Source organism: Chanodichthys erythropterus, chromosome 15 (genome assembly GCF_024489055.1).
Source record: "Chanodichthys erythropterus isolate Z2021 chromosome 15, ASM2448905v1, whole genome shotgun sequence".
In the NCBI taxonomy this organism is placed as follows: Eukaryota; Metazoa; Chordata; class Actinopteri; order Cypriniformes; family Xenocyprididae; genus Chanodichthys; species Chanodichthys erythropterus.
The window spans coordinates 38,763,689-38,782,764 of NC_090235.1; positions in this window are offsets into that span (position 1 = coordinate 38,763,689).

Consider the following 19,076-nt stretch of genomic DNA (forward strand, 5'->3'; position numbering starts at 1 on the left):
CTTTGGTGAATGAACATTAATAAATATTCAGCAACATCAGATAAGATGTTGGGACAACTACCAGACACCTCTTCCAGAACAGGAAGGGGGACCTTCTGCACACACCAAAACCAAGGAGAAGACTTCTCATTGGATGACACATAGACTCTAGCCATTAAACTCAGTCCTAAGGTTTAGGCAAGGACTGCCATAAAAATTCCTTCAGGACTTCCTGGATGGAGCAGCAGAGACTGAAATAAAGAGAGGCCACATAGATCTATCTAAATCCATTCATACCTATGTTTGGAGGCCTTAATTTGATCTAAACTGCATCACATCCACTCCATCTTCATGCAAAGCACAGTTTATGTTAATGGTTACTGACTGCTAAAACAACAGGTCATGGGACAGACCTGTTAACAGATAAACAAATGCATGGATGATGATTTAACCATTTCATATTGTGTTTGGTGTCTATCTGTTCCCTACGATGCCTTTAATAATTTGAAAGAGGTTTGGTAAAGAAATAATGCATGGGTAAAATATTAAAGACACTATTTTAACACTGTACTTTATGCTATGCAAATGAGTTCCACACTAGGGTGGGCAACACCAGGGCTGCTTGAGATAACAGTAGCCAATCACACTTCAGGATCGGCAAGGCGCCACATTTCATCAGAAAGGGATAAATATGTCCCCCGGGTAGACACACCCTTGTTCTGCATTTCCAACTCGACGGGGAAGGAGACATTAACAGACACTCCACGTCCTGAGTTTCTGACCTGACGGGGAAAAAAAATAGTTAAGGTGAAGCTTTTGCAATCAAAACCTTTTTCATTGCTTCCAGCTGCACTCTAGCTGCAAAAGGTCCCCAGCATTGAGGGACTTCATCTGACCCTTATGGCTCCTACAGCAGTGCAGCCCAGGACCTCTGCATCGGCAGACATTGCTTGTACCACACGGCTCCTCAGCGACGCAGCCAGCCTGTAAAGGAACCTGTGAAGATTCATCTGACCCAGCTGCCCAGTCAATCCTAAACGACCCTCTTGGCGCAACTGAAGTTCAGCATCCTCCAGCCCAGCGTGGCACGACTACCGGAACGCAACTCTACGCCCTCCTACTGCACGCAGCCTGCATCATCAGTGGAAGACGTCTCTGTTACCGGATTGATCACCCGACTGTGTATGTAAATATAAAATTACCAAACCTCTTTTCTAGAGACCTTGGCATTAGTTTATACACGCAGCATATGTTATTCTAACCTGTTTAGATAACAGTTACTTGAGGTCAGCTTGTTACAGATAATAGGGATATTATTTGTTGAATGATAAATAAGCAGTTATTTATCACCATTTTACCAGAGCCATTAGGTGGCTTCCATAAGAAGCATTCCCATACAATTCTCTTCCATTCTACATTCAGTTCAACAGCTTTGCATTTATCCATTCTGTGTTTACTTAATTTATTTGTTTCTTTGATTTAATTCAGTATTCTGAATAATAATTATGTATATATAAATACACACACATACAGGTATAAAGTTTAGAAATATATGCATGTATTATAAATATATATATTTATATATATATATTTTATATTACATATAAACATAAATATTTTATATATAAATATAACATTTTTCTTAAATATATACATGAATGTGTGTGTATTTATATATAAATAATTATTATACACAGAACACACACATATATATTACGTAAACACAGACTTTTATTTTGCAAACGATTAATCGCGATTAATCGTTGCAGCCCTATTAAGATAGTATTCTTAACTGGTGCCCTGTATTACAAAAGGGGGAGGGGTCATCTGATACACTCCCGTTACTTTAACGGGAAGCCAAAATTCTCTGTTTGGTCAGTTACCGTTTGCTTAGCAGGTGGTCCCTCCCAAGCCTGATTCATAGTTTCCTCACTTAGCTCTGTAGTGCTATTTATGAATGGGATTTGTTGAAGTTGAATTGTTTGCAGTAAATAGAATTGTTGTTTGAGCTTTGGACCATTGTACAGTGGCATACTTCTGGTCCTCATTCAGGGAACTATAGTGTTAGCAGAGGTTGTAATCACTAATTATAACTAATTGCTACTACTAAGCATATCAAGGGGCTCAGATACCTTGTAAGTCGAGGACCACTATCGTCAAATATGATAGATAATGCATAGAGTTTGTATTGGTGGTATGGTTCTTTCTGGGCAAGAACTCTCTGTGCATCCATGCAGCCTAGCATGGATAAGAGCAGGCAGCAATAAACCCCCCAGGGTAAATAGAACAGGACCAACATGCAGATATCATTAAATGTCATGATTTAACATACACATTTTTCGAGAATTAGTCTGATTCAGGGGAAATAATAAGGCCAATCCTGACTGAAGAGAGGAGGAGCTGGGGATGGAGGAGGGTAATTTGCTCCTGAGAAATGCAATAGCTGCTGATAATACTGAGGAGCTTATATATAGATGCCATAATAGGCATCGTATTCCTATAGGTAGACGCAAGTCACCTGGGAGTCAGCTGATGCAAGCTTGACTGACGTGACCTGCCACGCTAACGCTAGATATAAGGGCTAAAATCCTCATCACTAGTCAGTGTGAGACAGTGTCCCAGTGACACAAATCTATCAACACTTTTGTGTTATGTACTGAGATTAGCTAGTCGCTAGGTGCAGTACAATATCTGTCAAAAATGGCAGAGTTAACCCTAGCTGAACAGCTGGTTGTAGACCGGACCAGTGCTGTGAACCCAGGTTACATAGAGACACTTAAGGGCTTAAATTATGATGAAATCAATCTCAAGACAACACAGCTAACAGCTGAAGCAACAGGCCAGGCCTTAAAGGGTGCCTCGCTAATCAAACTCCTCTCTAGCTTAGCACTAAATTGGGCTGCTCAGTTAACCCAAGCAATAGACAGAGTATCCCTTGCTAATGAACAGATAAAAGATAGGGATATGACGATCCAACAGCTAAAGAGTGAGCTGGCTGATCTGCGTCATGCAAATGGCCCACAGATGAGTCTGTTTGTGAGTAATTTGCATCCAACAATTAGGAAGTCTCTTTCACTGCTGGTAGATGTTGATCACATGACTGCAGCAGAGTTAAGACAGCTGGCAATGCGAGCCTGGGAGAGTGAGAAGTTACACCCAGCCTTAAAGGGTGCCTCGCTAATCAAACTCCTCTCTAGCTTAGCACTAAATTGGGCTGCTCAGTTAACCCAAGCAATAGACAGAGTATCCCTTGCTAATGAACAGATAAAAGATAGGGATATGACGATCCAACAGCTAAAGAGTGAGCTGGCTGATCTGCGTCATGCAAATGACCATTTGAAGGTTGAAACCAATAGGTTGTCTGCAGAGAAAGAAGACTTGCAGTATATTACAGACAGCCAAGGGGCAGAAATCAATAGTCTAAAAGATGAAAATCTAGACCTAGAAACTGAGCTTGAACAGCTCAGGAAAGAATGCTCAAGTTCAGTCACTATACCCAGTAGCCAGGATACAGCCGCTCTGCAAACAGAGCTGGCTCAGGCTCAAAATGATTTGTCAGAACAGGCAGACAAATTAAGGATAGTGAGTATCAGTGAGAAGTAGGCCAAAGATGACTTAAAGTCAGCCTTGTCTAAAATTTCTAGTTTGAAACTGGACTTAGAAATGGAACATAAACTGTGTATTGATGCCCGCGAGCAGTCAGAGTTGTTTAAACGACAACTGTACGATTCAAAACAGGCTCAGGTCCAACTCAGGGAGGGCTTGGCTAGGGCCAAATAAATTATTGGAAGTAAAAAACAGTCATGACAAAATTGCTTCCAGAGCCCGAGAGTGGGCAGATAAAGCTGATATGGCAGAGCAGAGGCTAGAGGAAATAGGGAAGAGAATGGAGCAGTTAGACATAAATATGGACACACCCCATGAACCTGAACCACCAAGTGTGTGCTTCAGCTCATTTGGCCCACAGATGAAAGATTCCCTTCTCGATAGCCCTTCACAGAGACAGCGCTATCAGACCCATGGTGATGCTGTAGCTGCCAGTGGCCCATCCCCCACTGCTAGTCCCAGCCATCCTTATGGAGTAGATTCTGATTCACCTGTGTGGGGAAAAACTAGTCGCTCCATCCCGGATTTCCCTAGTATAGCACAGTCCAGAGACAGTAGGCTGCGTCAGCTTAGGGAATTAGCACGGATGTAAACTATGCATTGTCATACATCCCGGAGGCCACTATGGCAGATAAGCTACTCCTTCTGAGGAAAACCACCGTGCGAACTGTCCATGGTTTCATGGAGAGACAAAGTCCTGCCATTGCTGGTAATTACAATAAACTGTGGGCCCTGAGAGCAGAATACACAATATATCAAAACCCATCGGTCTCCAGGCTTTCTGCCTTGCAGACCAAGCAAAATCGATACGAATCACCCAGAGAATATTATGAACGCTTACGCAGAGTATATTTTGCTGGTGCTGATTCTCGTAGGGCAGAAGACGATGTGATGTTTAAAAGTCTGTTTGTGAGTAATTTGCATCCAACAATTAGGAAGTCTCTTTCACTGCTGGTAGATGTTGATCACATGACTGCAGCAGAGTTAAGACAGCTGGCAATGCTAGCCTGGGAGAGTGAGAAGTTACACCCAGACAAGAAGGACAGGGACCCAGGAACTCATGTGTTTGAACTCCGACATGACAGGGAACCTCCCCTTGAACTAGAAGGTTCAGAGCTTCCCCAAAGCGGACCAGCTCGTCCTAGTCGCCCCTCGCAGCTAAAGTCCAGTGAGTTCCAACAGGACACGCAGGGCCATAAATCCTCAAGAAATGGAGGATACAAGAGTGGCAGACATACACACAGAGAAGATAGGCACAGGAGGTTCAAATTCAGAAAATACTTGCGAAAGCTCTCAAAGACTTTAAGTCAGAGGAGCACACATCCCCAAAAGAGAAAGACCCTCCTTCAAAGCAATGACTAGGCCGGCACCCCTCCCCTCCCCCGCCTAAAGTGTATTTGATAGGGTGGGGGGAAGAGCCGGGGGAAGGGGGAACCATGCAACAGATTGTAAGGCCTAACCAATCAGATGTCAGTAGACCAAATCCCAGTCTCTGTCAGTTCCTTGGTGACTTGACACAGATGGGTAGGGCTAGAAGGATTTACATTTCTGTGTCCATTGAAGGTGTATTAACATGTGACGCACTGCTAGACACTGGCTCAGAAATCTCTTTGGTGTCACCTGGGTTGTTTAAAAAACTCACCCAAGTAACTAACTCACTTGGTAAGTGGCTCAAGATTGAGAGTTGCCAGATCAAGATAACTAGCTACACACAGGATCAGGCCCCGATTATCAAGCGTGTGTGGGTGGAGTTAACCTTTGGTGAGATGAAGTAGTTCACCCTCTCTATGTTGTTGGTTTTGACACAGAACAACTTCTTATTGGCCAGGATTTGTTGAATAGGCTCACACCATTAATTGACTATCACAGCTGTCAATTGTGGGCACAAGTTAGAATCCCATGACCCATTGAGGAGATTAGCTCTGGTCAGAAGCTATGCAGTGCAGTGGAGGTAAAAAGGACATGTGACTCTAGACAGCTGACAGTGAAGGATGCCCACCTTAATGAAGAGGCACCCGCTGTGAGGGAAATGGAAACCATCAGCCCCCAGTCAGCAGACATGGCTCATGAGCACAAGATCCCCTTAGAGCTGTTAGAGAAGAAACGTGCATTTCTGTGTGCCTTGGAACCTCTTAACACCCAGGTGTATAATCCACAGGTGGTGGGGGGCATACATGTTAATGAAGTACTTGTTGAGGATGCTGTAGTCGCACTCTGGTCAAAGAAGTCAGCCATAAGTCAGGAACTGTATCAACTGTTACAGGAAAAGCCTTGCAAAATTCCCATGGTTGAAAAGAAGCAAAAAGTTTGGCTTGCTGGTGGCTCAGAGAAAGCAGTTAAAAAAAATTTGGAGTTTGCTCTGTTTCCCTTGAGCTTGGCCATAAAAATTTCATGCACTACATGCTTGTGTTACCTGACCTGCCACACTCAATATACATTGGTTCTGATGTGTTAGTGAGACTAGGGGTGCAGTTAGACACAGTCAACAATGCGTTATGGTCCAGAGCAGATATTGGCCCTAACATATTATCTTGTGACGCTAATAACATGCGTTCTGGCCAGACAGTTCCCCAAGCATGTCAGGTTATGAATGAGTTTGACACAGTGGTCCCTGTCGAAACTGCAGAGGTCCCGGTCAGACTAGTCATAAAAAGGGGTCAAGAAATGAACCAGACAGTACTAGCCTTTTTCCAGCCCTCTGCTCAGTTTTGCTGTTTGGGACTTACAATATGTGGTAACCCACAGCTTGAATTGTACAACCGCTCAACTTACCTACTTGTACAAAATTTCACCAGAGGAAGTATTCACATTCCTCCACATACTCCTCTAGGACACCTGATTGATAGCTCCTTTCATGATTTTGAATTAACTATTCCTGTCATAGGAGAGCTTCCTGACTTGCCTATAGAGAGAGACAACTGTGAGCAAGTGTATCTCACCTACCCTACCAAGATGATTTCCATCATAACCCTCCCAGTTGTGTCTGAGGAAGTCATCTGTAGAATAGACTTTGAAAGTGACAGTGAGATAGTGGTACATACTGTGATGGCCCAAGAGTTGCATGCACCAGTGAACTGTGAGAGAGACACAGGAAATTGCGCTGAACCATACCCTGGTTTTGAGTCAGAAGTGCAGCAGCAATTAGATCAAGCAGACGCTCTTGACACAGAGATTCAGCATCAGGAATTAAGGCAGGTGTTTTATGAGCACAAGGAAATCTTTTCTAAGGATTCCTATAGGATTGTGGAGTTACAGATGTCCATACTGTCCATATTCCCACAGATCCAAATGCACTGCCTACCTTTGTGCGGCAATAAAGAATTCAACTCACTGCTTTTGACTCCATTCAGGAAATTATTGATTCCCTGTTAGAGAAAAAGATCATACGTGAATGCAATTCCACCTACAATTATCCAGTTTGGCCTGTCTTAAAGCCAAGTGGAAAGTGGCGTTTAACTGTAGATCACCGGCAGCTCAACAAACAGGTTCCCCTGTCACGTTGGCCTATGATACATCTTGACCAAGATTTAGCAAAGGTTACTACAGCTAAATATTTCTCCACAGTCGACGTTGCAAATTGATTCTGGACAATGAAGGTAGACCCAGCAGATCAGTATAAGCTAGCATTTTCTTTTGGAGGTAGACAGTTCACCTGGAACAGGTGGCCATTTGGCTATTCAAACTCTCCTGCATTGTTTAATATATTTCTACACAAAGCATTGGGTGATGCAGCTACACGTGGGAACTTGATCTATGTTGATGATATCCTTATGCGTAGCCAGACTTGGTCAGACCATCTAACTGAAATACGACATGTTCTCACCCAGCTCACTGAGGCAGGTGCAAAGTTGTCATTATCCAAAGGACAGTGGTGTAGAACAAAGGTGGAGTATGTAGGACTGACTGTTGGTCCTGAAGGTATTCAACCTCAGTCTAGTAGAATAGAAGCAGTAAAGAATATTAAACCTCCCACAAATGTCTCTGAACTGCATAGCTTCCTGGGAGTATGCAATTATTCCCATCAGTTTATAGAAGATTATGCAGACATCGCCAGACCACTGCATGAACTGCTACAGAAAGGTAGAGAATTTAGCTGGGAGGAAAGTCAGGCACAGGCTATGAAAGAACTGAAGGACAGGTTTTGCACGGCCCCATGCCTAGCCTACCCTGACAACGACAAAGAGTTTTTCCTTCAGGCTGCCTCAGTGCAGCACTCTCCCAAAAGCACGACCAGGATAAGCGGGTTGTAGCCTATGCTAGTAGGGCACTAAGTAGTGTAGAGATTAACACTCTGAGGTCTAAAAACGCGCCGGCGCGTTTTGCAGTTTTTTTTTCACATTGCAGCAAAACAGACTTAAAATACTCCGTCATTTTTTGTCATAGAGACATAAGTAATATATCAATTGAAACTATAGAATGTCTTCTTTTTTTTTGTGTACACTCACAATCAAAATAAAACTTTGTGCTTTTTAAAAATAAATAAAATATACAGGGTGTGCTGTCCTGCCGTCTCCGTCTCTGCAAACATTGTTCTAAAACGTCACTAAAAGTAACTAAAATAGATGGCTTATACATGCTACATGGACATGAGAGATATGTCTTTGGAAAGCTTTAAGTGTCTACTTTTAAACAAAACAAATAAATTCTAAAACAAATATTCTCCCTTTATGTAATCAGTATAAAAGTAAAGAGAGGTACTGTTTCTCCTGTCTGACCTAATTATCTTTAATGTGTGCCCGCCCACGCGCAGAGCGCTCTATTCATAAGATAATGTGCTGAGGCGATCTATGCGAACTGTAAACGCCCCTAACAACGTCTTAAAAAGCATCAAGTTTCATCAGATTAATTCGCTTTCCTTCGCGTTTGGAAGATGGCACACTACACAGGTGAGCAGGCTCTTCAGATGGTCCTGGACAGTGAGGAAGTTCACTCTTTCCTCGGAAGAAGAACACGACTCTGACGATGAACGTCTGCATTTTGAAGAGCGACTTGATCCAGCTGAAGATACAGTTTCTGATGAGTAAGTGATTTAGTTTTACTTAAATTATTTGACGTGTTTTTTTTCTATATAAGCGTACATATATATTTGCCTTATATTTACATCTATCTATATAACTATATATATAACGTTATCTCATAAAAACGCTTATAAATAGAATGCTTTTCTGTTGATATAGGGCCTACTTAAATTATTTATATAAGCGTACATCTATATTTGCCTTATATTTACATCTATCTATCTCTATCTCTATCTATCTATCTATCTATCTATCTATCTATCTATCTATCTATCTATATATATATATATATATATATATATAACTTTATCTCATAAAATGCTTATAAATAGAATGCTTTTCTGTTGATATACTTAAATTATTTGACGTGTTTTTTTTTTTATATATAAGCGTACATCTATATTTGCCTTATATTTACATCTATCTATAAATATATATATAGCGTATCTAAGTACCGTATATGATAGGCGTGAATGTGCTAAAATATGCTTGGTTGTGAAATGCGCGAACATGTTGCTATTTGCTAAATGTGCTAACTGATATAGTAGACTGTAAACGTTTACACATTTGCACACTTTGTCCGGTAATGGCCAATTGACAGACATATACAGCATGCTTGTATACCTGTTACTTTCCTGTCAGTTATGCATAGCTAATGGTATGAGAGTATTATCTTTTTTTTTTTAGGAATGTGGATCCATCACTCTCACATTCACCTGCAATTCCCACTAGGAGGGCACGCAGCAACATAGGCGGAAATGAGAAAGAGTAAGTACACTTTTACCCACTATATGGTAGGCCTATATTGAAATCTGTAAGATTTTTCATGTTTTTAAAATAAGTTTCGTCTGCTCACCAAGGCTGCATTTATTCAATTAAAAACACAGTAAAAACAGTAATATTGTGAAATATTATTACAATTTAAAATAACTGTTTTCTATTTGAATATATTTCACAAAGTCGTTTATTCTTGTGATGTCCAGCATCATTACTCCAGTCTTCAGTGTCGCATGATCCTTCAGAAATCATTCTAATATGATGATTTGCAGCTCAAGAAACATTTATTGTTTACAATTGTTCAGAAATGTTTCATAAGTAGCAAATCATCATATTTGATGATAATATTTGATGATAATATTCATAAGATTCATATTTGATGATAATATATTTGCAGAGCTCTGTGGTGTGTCGTCACAGAAAGCAGCTCCAAAACAGACCAAAAGTGACCATGTACCGGTTCCAGGAGCAGAGCTGACATCAGATGCAAGGAATAATGCCACCGCTGGTCGTCGGAACTGCATGCTTTGCAAAGTACAGCTTGGTAAAAGGCAAGACACACCTTGGAAATGCCAGGCATGTGACATTTACTTGTGTCTTCAGTTGAACTGTTTTCAAAAATGGCACACAGATGTGTGACTGTTCAGATTCTCTGTTCACCACCTCTCACTGACCATTGGGCTGCAAAGATTATCTATATGTGATCAAGCAGGTTATGTATAGGGTGTAAAAGTGGGCTTTTTTATAAACCTTACCTTTATTTGCCTGTATACACAAAAAATGTGCCTTTGACCCTAGTTTATATGTGGATTATATTGTTAACTTTATTTTAAATAAAAAAGAAAAAAAACAATGATATGTCTTGTCTTTGCATTTTCTTAGTTGACTCAGTCACATTCCTGACTGAATGGCTCATTATGCGGCTCATTAGGGGCAGGGTCTTAATCTCCCCAGGTGTAAATCACTTCATTATTCATGAAGAGTCACACCTCTTCGCATATGGCCTACCTAAACAAAAAGTGTCTTAGAAATTTAAAATCAATACAATGTTTTATGTGTCAGAGTAGGGAGGATCATTTCCACATCATTTTGAAGCAAAAACTCTACACTAAAATATACAATTCTCAAAAGTCTTGTGAAAAAACATTTAGTATGCATTTTGAGGTATTGTTTCAGTTACTTTTTTTTTTTGTTTTTTCAATAACCACGCATAAACATTATTCCTTTAAAAACACAAACATGTACATACATGTTCCTCACATATTATTGTAGCCTAGTTTGTGCTGAATACAGTGTAATGACACTTTTGTCATTAATATGTTTATAACCAACTGATAAAAGCACAAATGTCAGGGCATGTCAAAACTTCTCCAGGGCCCAAAATCAGCCTCAGACTCCAGAGGGTTAAGTTCTCAGACTGTGAGAAAGCCTTACTTGCTACATTGTGGGCAATTGAACATTTTCGTAGCTATATTGGGGGTCAGAAAGTCATTGTTGAGACATATCATCAACCTGTCCAGTTCCTCAATAGCCAAAGACTCAGGGAAGGTAGAGTTTCAAACAGTCGCATTGCCACATAGATGATGGCCTTGCAAGGATATGAGGTGGAGGTGAGATATGCACAGAACAATAAAATGACATTAGGCCATGGACTAGCTATGTGCCATCATTGCGTCGATGGAGAATACACTCAAGAAGCCAACACAGTAATCACCACACCCTCACTGACATCTAGCCATCACTATTATGATGAAAATGTATGTGCAGGCCTTCCTAAGGCCTACATTGATGGGTGCTCCTATCACCATGAACAACACATACAGGCTGGAGTAGGATTAGTCTGGGAGGCTGACACCCCCTGTGGTGCACAGCAGTTCTGTTTAGGCCCTAAATCTAGTCAGTATGCACTCATAACTTTGCAACAAACAGCAAAGTATGGGATCAGAGATTTGGTAATCTGTTCTGATTCAAACTATGCCAGGCACAGTTTTGTTTCTCACCTCCCTCATTGGAAACAGAATAGCATGAAAAATGCCAGAGGAAAGGAGGTTAAGCATAAGGAACTGTTTCTTGCCTGTGACAAACTTGTATATCAGAATGGTATGACTGTGTATTGGAAGAAGGTAAAAGGGCATTCACAAGCACCTGGGCCAGACAAAACAGGCAATGATGAAGCTGATAGGCTAGCCAAAGCAGGCGCCATAGCAGGCTCTCCCTGGCAGTTCCAGGAGGAGTGGCTTCCAACAGAGTCAACTCATGTAAGTGTTAATGTTGCCACACGTAGGCAAGCAAAGGAGGCAGTGACAACCCTTAATGACACCCCTCAGACTGTAGTGATAGGCAGGCAGCTATCAGATACTGACCTTATTGCCATGCAAAAACATGACCCTGTGATCAGCACTATGTACCTATTCATTTCTAACCCAGTAGAGCATCCGATAACTGAGCAAAATCTGAGTCAAATGACCTGAAAACACTGTATCTTATCAGACACCATCTTAAGTTAGAAAAGGGTTTGCTAGTGTACACTGCTGATGAAAATTCACCACCTCGATGGGTGGTCCCCACAGCCCACAGGGGGGTTATGCTTCTGCATGCCCATGATGAACCTTGTGGAGGCCACCGGGGGGTGAAGGCAACACATGAGACCCTTCATCAGTTAGCCTACTGGCCACAGATGGAACAGGACATTGCCGCCTACATCCAGGGTTGTCTAGTTTGTTGTCAGTTTCAACCGGCTAACCCCCCTCACAGAGCCCCTCTTCAGAAGGCAGGAATAACATTTCCCTGGTCCAACATTCAGATGGATTGGATCGGTCCTGTAGTTACGTCCTCCAGAGGTAACAAATACCTCCTTAATGTGACATGTGCATTTACAAAGTGGGTGGAATGTCTCCCAGCCCGAAATGACACAGCAGAGACAACAGCTATCTTGCTGATTAATCATGTGTTTAGCCGGTGGGGGCTACCCCTCTCTGTAGATTCAGGTCGAGGTACTCATTTTACAGCCACTGTAATGACTGAACTGTGGAAAATGTTGGGAGTTCAGGCAAAACTTCACATTTCATTTCACCCTCGGGCATCAGGACAGGATGAGAGGTCGAACCGCCATATTGTAGGGATGTTGAGAAAGTACATTTCAGCTAATGGAAAAGACTGGGATGTAAAACTACCCCTGGTCTTAATGGCAATTAGGTCCACACCTCATAACTCTACAGGTGTCACACCTTTTGAAATGATGACAGGGCGGCAGATGACACTCCCCCTGCATCTCCTCTACCAACCTGAAGATGTCAGTGTAGCCAGCGCATATACTGCCCACCAGTATGTGGCAGACCTAAGGGCTCACCTCAGGCAGACATTTGCATGGGCACAAGAGCATCTGGAGCAAAGTGCTGAGGGCAGGAAAGCATACTACGATCAAAAGGGTAGCTCTACAGAATATCAGGTGGGAGACAAGGTGATGTATTTTAACTTCACAAAACCAGTGGGTTGTCCAAAAAAGTTTCTGCCAAACAGGTCTGGTCCTCATGAAATTGTAGGAAAACTATCACCAGTAGCATACCACATCAAAATCTCAAAAGGGAAAAGATCCCCTGTGTACAAATGGGTCCACTTCAACCAGATTCCACTTACCAAGATGAAAATCCTGACATGTATCTGACACCTAACCTACATATGTGTACAGTGGTCAAAGACATTCACTGGCTGTGTCCAGTAAACCTTTTGTAAGAGACCCCATTGAAGGCCTATGTGGCATTAAAAGGTTAACCACGGAAGAAAAATGCAATGCTGTTGCTACATACATAGATGATGTGACTACCACCCGAATTGAGAGAGCAGGAAATAAGTGGTTAGTGAATACACCTGTCAGTGAAGCTGTAATGACATATAACAGACATGATGCAGCTACTCCAATACACCTCCCTTATGAAACTATGCTAATTCAAATCCCAGTAGGAGCAATTCTCCACATCAAACACTTAGCTCTATACCATCTTGATGCTGATGTGCATAGTGTTGAGTTTGAAATAGCTGATGCCTTTAAAGGACACACTCTGGTAGTAGACAATTCACTCAGGAATCAAGTTTTGTTTGAGGGACCTAAATTAGCAAAGATCAGCCTCCAGTTAGGTAGCCTCCAAGCTACACCTGTGGAGCCAAAACCTAAGAGGGTGCCATTCAATTCTCATCCATTCTACATTCTGTTAGATGGGAATGATGGAAGACCAGGGGTGGAAGAAATAAACAGTCTTTCATGAAAAACGTAAATGGTCCTCACAGGGTTATCAGATTAAACACAAAACACTGGCATTAAACAGAGCCAGAACAAAAAACTGCCAGAACGACTGGAACAAAGGAAATCTGTCTTAAGCTCCCTGAGGACAGAGGCAGGGACCCCGAGATGCGTACAGCCGGTTGAAAACCATGAGGACAGCAGCCAGAACAGGTACTCTGCAAACAAGCACAGCTGGGTAATACACAGACTTATCTCTCACAGTAGAAATAGTAACTTCAGACGGGACAAGACTAGACAACTAGACAAGTGCTGGCGTTTCTCACGAGAGGTCATTGAATAATCCGACAACAAGACAGGGCTAGGAAGAGGGAATAAGAAGCAGAGAAAATCAAGAGGGAAACAGGGACAGGTGAGGAGAAGGGAATGAAAGGGGAACCAGCTGAAAGAGATAATGAGCGGAGAAGTGGAAGTGTGTGCGTGAGAGTGTGTGACCACAAGAGGGAGACAGAGACAGAGGGGAAAAACCAGGATCATGACAGTACCCTTCACTCAACGAGCGCCTCCTGGCGCTCTTGAGGCCGACTGGCGAGACCGGAGGAAATCATCGATGAGTGAAGGATCCAGGACGTCCCGGGAGGGAACCCAGCTTCTCTCCTCAGGACCATACCCCTCCCAATCGACAAGATACTGACAGCCGCGTCCCCGACGGCGCATGTCGAGAATCCGGCGAACCCTGTAGATAGGGGTATCATCGACAAGACTAGGGACGCGGACCGGGCGAGAAGGAGGACGGATGACTGGTTTGATGCAAGAGACATGAAACACGGGATGAACCCGGCGTAAATTAGGCGGAAGGAGGAGCTTTACTGCGACAGGATTTATGACCTTTACAATGCGGAATGGTCCAACAAAGCGGGGAGACAACTTACGTGATTCAGACTGGAGAGGTAAGTTTGAAGTGGATAACCACACTCTTTGGCCGCAAACGTAGCGAGGACTTCTAATTCTGCGCCTATTAGCCGAAACTGTCATGCGTCTTCTAGCTCGACAGAGAGCGGATCGCACTTTCCTCCAGGTGCATTTGCAACGGCTAATAAAAGCTAGCACTGACGGAACATTAGATTCAGAGTCTTGGGACTCAAATAACGGAGGTTGATAGCCGAGACAGCAATGGAAGGGTGAAAGACCGGTAGCAGAGGAGGGAAGCGAATTATGGGCGTATTCGGCCCAGGATAGTTGCTGTGACCAGGACGCGGGATTCTGATGAGTGAGACTGCGCAGCATACGGGCGACAATCTGATTAGTCCGTTCTGCTTGACCGTTCGTTTGGGGATGAAACCCAGACGAAAGGCTAACGGATGACCCAATGAGGCGACAAAACTCCCTCCAGAATTGAGAGGAAAATTGAGGGCCTCTATCAGATACAATATCAGTTGGTAAACCATGTAGCTTAAAAACATGATCAACCATGATCTGGGCGGTCTCCTTGGCAGAGGGGAGCTTAGCGAGTGGAATAAAATGGGCCGACTTAGAAAAACGATCTACCACGGTCAAAATAACGGTGTTACCCTCCGAGAGAGGAAGTCCGGTGATAAAGTCGAGAGCTAGGTGAGACCACGGTCGTGTAGGAACCGGTAACGGACGAAGTAGACCGGCCGGAGGGGAATTGCTAGCCTTAGTCTTCGCGCACGTATCGCAGGAGGCAATAAACTGTCGCACGTCTCGTTCTAAAGACGACCACCAAAAGCGCTGACGGATAAAAGCGAGGGTGCCCCGGACGCCGGGATGGGCAGTCAATTTAGAGGTGTGTCCCCATTGAAGGACAGCGCGACGCGCGGATACAGGGACAAAAAGAAGCCCCTTAGGACAGTTGCGCGGAACTATGACTCGAGAAAGAGAACGCTTCACCAGCTTCTCTATTCCCCACACGGTCGTGCCAACAATATGACTCGGGGGAATAATCTCCTCGGGCTTGGAAGAAGAAGAGGAGTCAAAAAGACGAGATAGGCTTAACCCTCTGGAGTCTGAGGCTGATTTGGGGCTTGGAGAAGTTTTGACATGTCCTGACATTTGTGCTTTTTTCAGTTGTTCATAAACATATTAATGACAAAAGTGTCATTACACTGTATTCAGCACAAACTAGGCTACAATAATATGTGAGGAACATGTATGTACATGTTTGTGTTTTTGAAGGAATAACATTTATGCGTGGTTATTGAAAAAACAAAAAACTTAAGTCACTGAAATAAGGCCAAATAAAGTATAGTAAATCTGTGTTCACAAGACTTTTGGGTATTGGAGGTTGTAAACTAGAGTTTTTGCTTCAAAATTATGTAAAAATTATGCTGCCTACTCCTTCATATAAAACAATATATTGATTTAGTTTTTGTAAGACACTTTTTGCCAAGAAACACAGTATGCGAGGAGGCGTGAATCACCACTGAAAATGGGCCATTCTCACCTGAGAAGACAAAAGAATTGGATAGTAATGAGCTGAAATGACTTGCATATTAATGAGGCATTTCAGTCAGGTAGGCTGTGAAAAAAACCTTCTGTGATGTCTCAAGCTCATTATGATATATGAAACATACAGAAAAATATTATTACAATATAAAGTAATGGTTTTATATTATACTTTAAAATATAATGTATTTCTGTGATGCAAAGAGTCTGAATATAGGCTTTTAGTTTAAAAGCATGCACAAAATATTGGATTCTCATATGTTTATGTCAATTTTATATACAGAGGAGTTATTTTTATTTAATATTCACTGTCATTACTATAAGCGCTGGTGTTTTCAATTCATCCTTGAAGTCGGAGGGCGCTCTGTGTATTTTTAGTCCACAAATTCATCTAAAAGAAGAAGAGGCTATTCCATGAATGGAGTTTCCAATTCATACAGCAGCAGGAGGGCGCTAAAGAAACAAAAACTCATCTAAAATTCATCCATAGAAGAAAAGTAAACAGGAACTAACTGCATGTCTTCTAGAGATCGCTAACCATGACTTTTACATCCAGATAAACACTTTTCAAGACAATAAATACACGATTGAGATGATGAATGCATGTATTGCCTCTGAATTTGCGTCTGAATAGCGCTGGCTCCGTGGGCGTGGCCGCATTAGCGGGTAATGAGCTGAATCACGGATTTCTGACATGGCTCTCTTTTCATACAGATTACATAAACACAGAGGGTTTGTTTTCGATTAGACTTACATGATTTCAAACCTGACATCTTAACGTTTTTTTAGACATAAGTTACATTTTTCTGTGATTAGTATTCACTAAGTTACAGTTCATTTTCTGAGAACTATCAGATTGGACTTCTTTCAGAGGGAGAGGAGAGATCACGCATCATGTTAGTTTTCTTTATTTTACAAAAAGCACAACATTTTGTTTTTACTTTGAGTGTATATAAATAAAAGAAGATATTCTATAGTTTCAATTGATATATTACTTATGTCTCTATGACAAAAAATGACGGAGTATTTTAAGTCTGTTTTGCTGCAATGTGAAAAAAAACCTGCAAAACGTGCCGGCCCGTTTTTAGACCTCAGAGTGTTAACGTTCTTGGTACCCGGACGATACGAGATGGAAAAATTGAAACGGGTAAAGAATAGAGCCCAGCGGGCTTGGCGCGCGTTTAGTCTCTTGGCCTTGCGGATATACTCTAGGTTTCTGTGATCAGTCCAGACAATAAAAGGTACGGGAGCTCCCTCAAGCCACTGTAGCCACTCGCCTAACGCTAGACGGATGGCGAGCAGTTCGCGGTTGCCCACGTCGTAATTGTGCTCAGCAGGAGAAAGACGGTGAGAGAAAAAAGCGCAGGGCTGTATCTGTCCGTCAGCGGCGGACCGCTGGGAAAGAACAGCCCTGACTCCCACTTCAGAGGCATCGACCTCGACTATAAACTGTTTAGTGAAGTCAGGAGTAAGAAGGATAGGCGCGGTAGTAAAAAGAGACTTGAGAACGTCAAACGCTGTCTGCGCAGATTCTGACCACCTAAACTGGGACTTGACTGAGGTCAGAGCCATAAGGGGAGCGGCTACTTGACTAAAACCTCGTATAAAACGACGATAAAAATTTGCAAACCCGAGAAAACGTTGAAGCGCGAGGCGAGATTCGGGCACAGGCCAATCAGTGACCGCCTGGACCTTAGCCAGGTCCATACCGATCCCCTCTGCCGAGATGACTGAACCTAGAAACTTAACTGAGGAGGCGTGGAAAGAGCATTTCTCGGCCTTTACATAAAGTCGATTCTCCAGAAGACGCTGGAGGACACGACGAACATGTTGAACGTGCACCTGGAGTGACGGTGAGAAGATCAAAATGTCGTCGAGGTAGACGAACACAAAGACATTGAGCATGTCCCGTAAGACGTCATTGATTAAGGCTTGAAAGACCGTGGGGGCGTTGACCAATCCGAATGGAAGAACCCGGTATTCAAAGTGCCCAAGGGGCGTGTTAAATGCGGTCTTCCATTCATCCCCCTCCTTTATGCGCACTAGGTGATAGGCGTTGCGTAAATCGAGCTTTGTGAAAATCTTAGCTCCCTGCAAGACTTCGAAGGCAGATGACATCAGTGGCAAAGGATAACGATTCTTGACAGTGATATCATTTAAACCCCGATAATCAATGCAGGGACGCAGGGAGACGTCTTTCTTTTTAACAAAGAAAAAACCGGCCCCCGCTGGAGACGAGTAGGGAACGATGGTACCGGCGTTGAGCAAATCAGAAAGGTAACTCTCGAGCGCCTCCCTTTCGGGAGCGGATAACGAGTATAGTCTTCCCCGAGGGGGCGTTGTACCTGGGAGAAGATCAATACTGCAGTCATACGGGCGATGGGGGGGAGAGAAGTGGCCCGGGAACGGCTGAATCACCCGGCTCTTCCTGAAAAACAGTTACGGACAAGACAGGGGACACAGCAGAAGACAGAAAATCAACATGACAAGACACTTTCCAAGAGAGAATAGAGCCCTCCGCCCAGTTAATCTGGGGGTTATGGAGAACTAACCACGGATGGCCTAAAACCACTGGAGAAAAAGGGGAATGAAAAATTAAAAAAGAAATAGTCTCTCTATGATTTCCTGAAACTGTAAGAGTCAATGGAGAGGTCCTTCTCTGTACCCTAGGAAGGGAACTGCCATCTAGGGTGAATAGGGGGGTGGAATCTTGTAAATCTAAGAGAGGAATACTTTGTTCCAAAGCCCAAGTCTCGTCAATGAAGTTCCCTTCCGCCCCCGAATCAAGTAAGGCAGAACAGGAAACTGACGATCCCGGCCAGCGGAGGTGTACAGGAAGGGAGGTACTGGACTTAGGCGGAGAGACCCATGATATAGCGCTCGCCAGCAACCCTCCGCCTACTGACGAGCGCTGGCTTTTACTGGGCACCTAGAGACAAAATGATCAGCGGCAGCACAGTACATGCAAAGGCGATTTATAATCCTGCGATGGC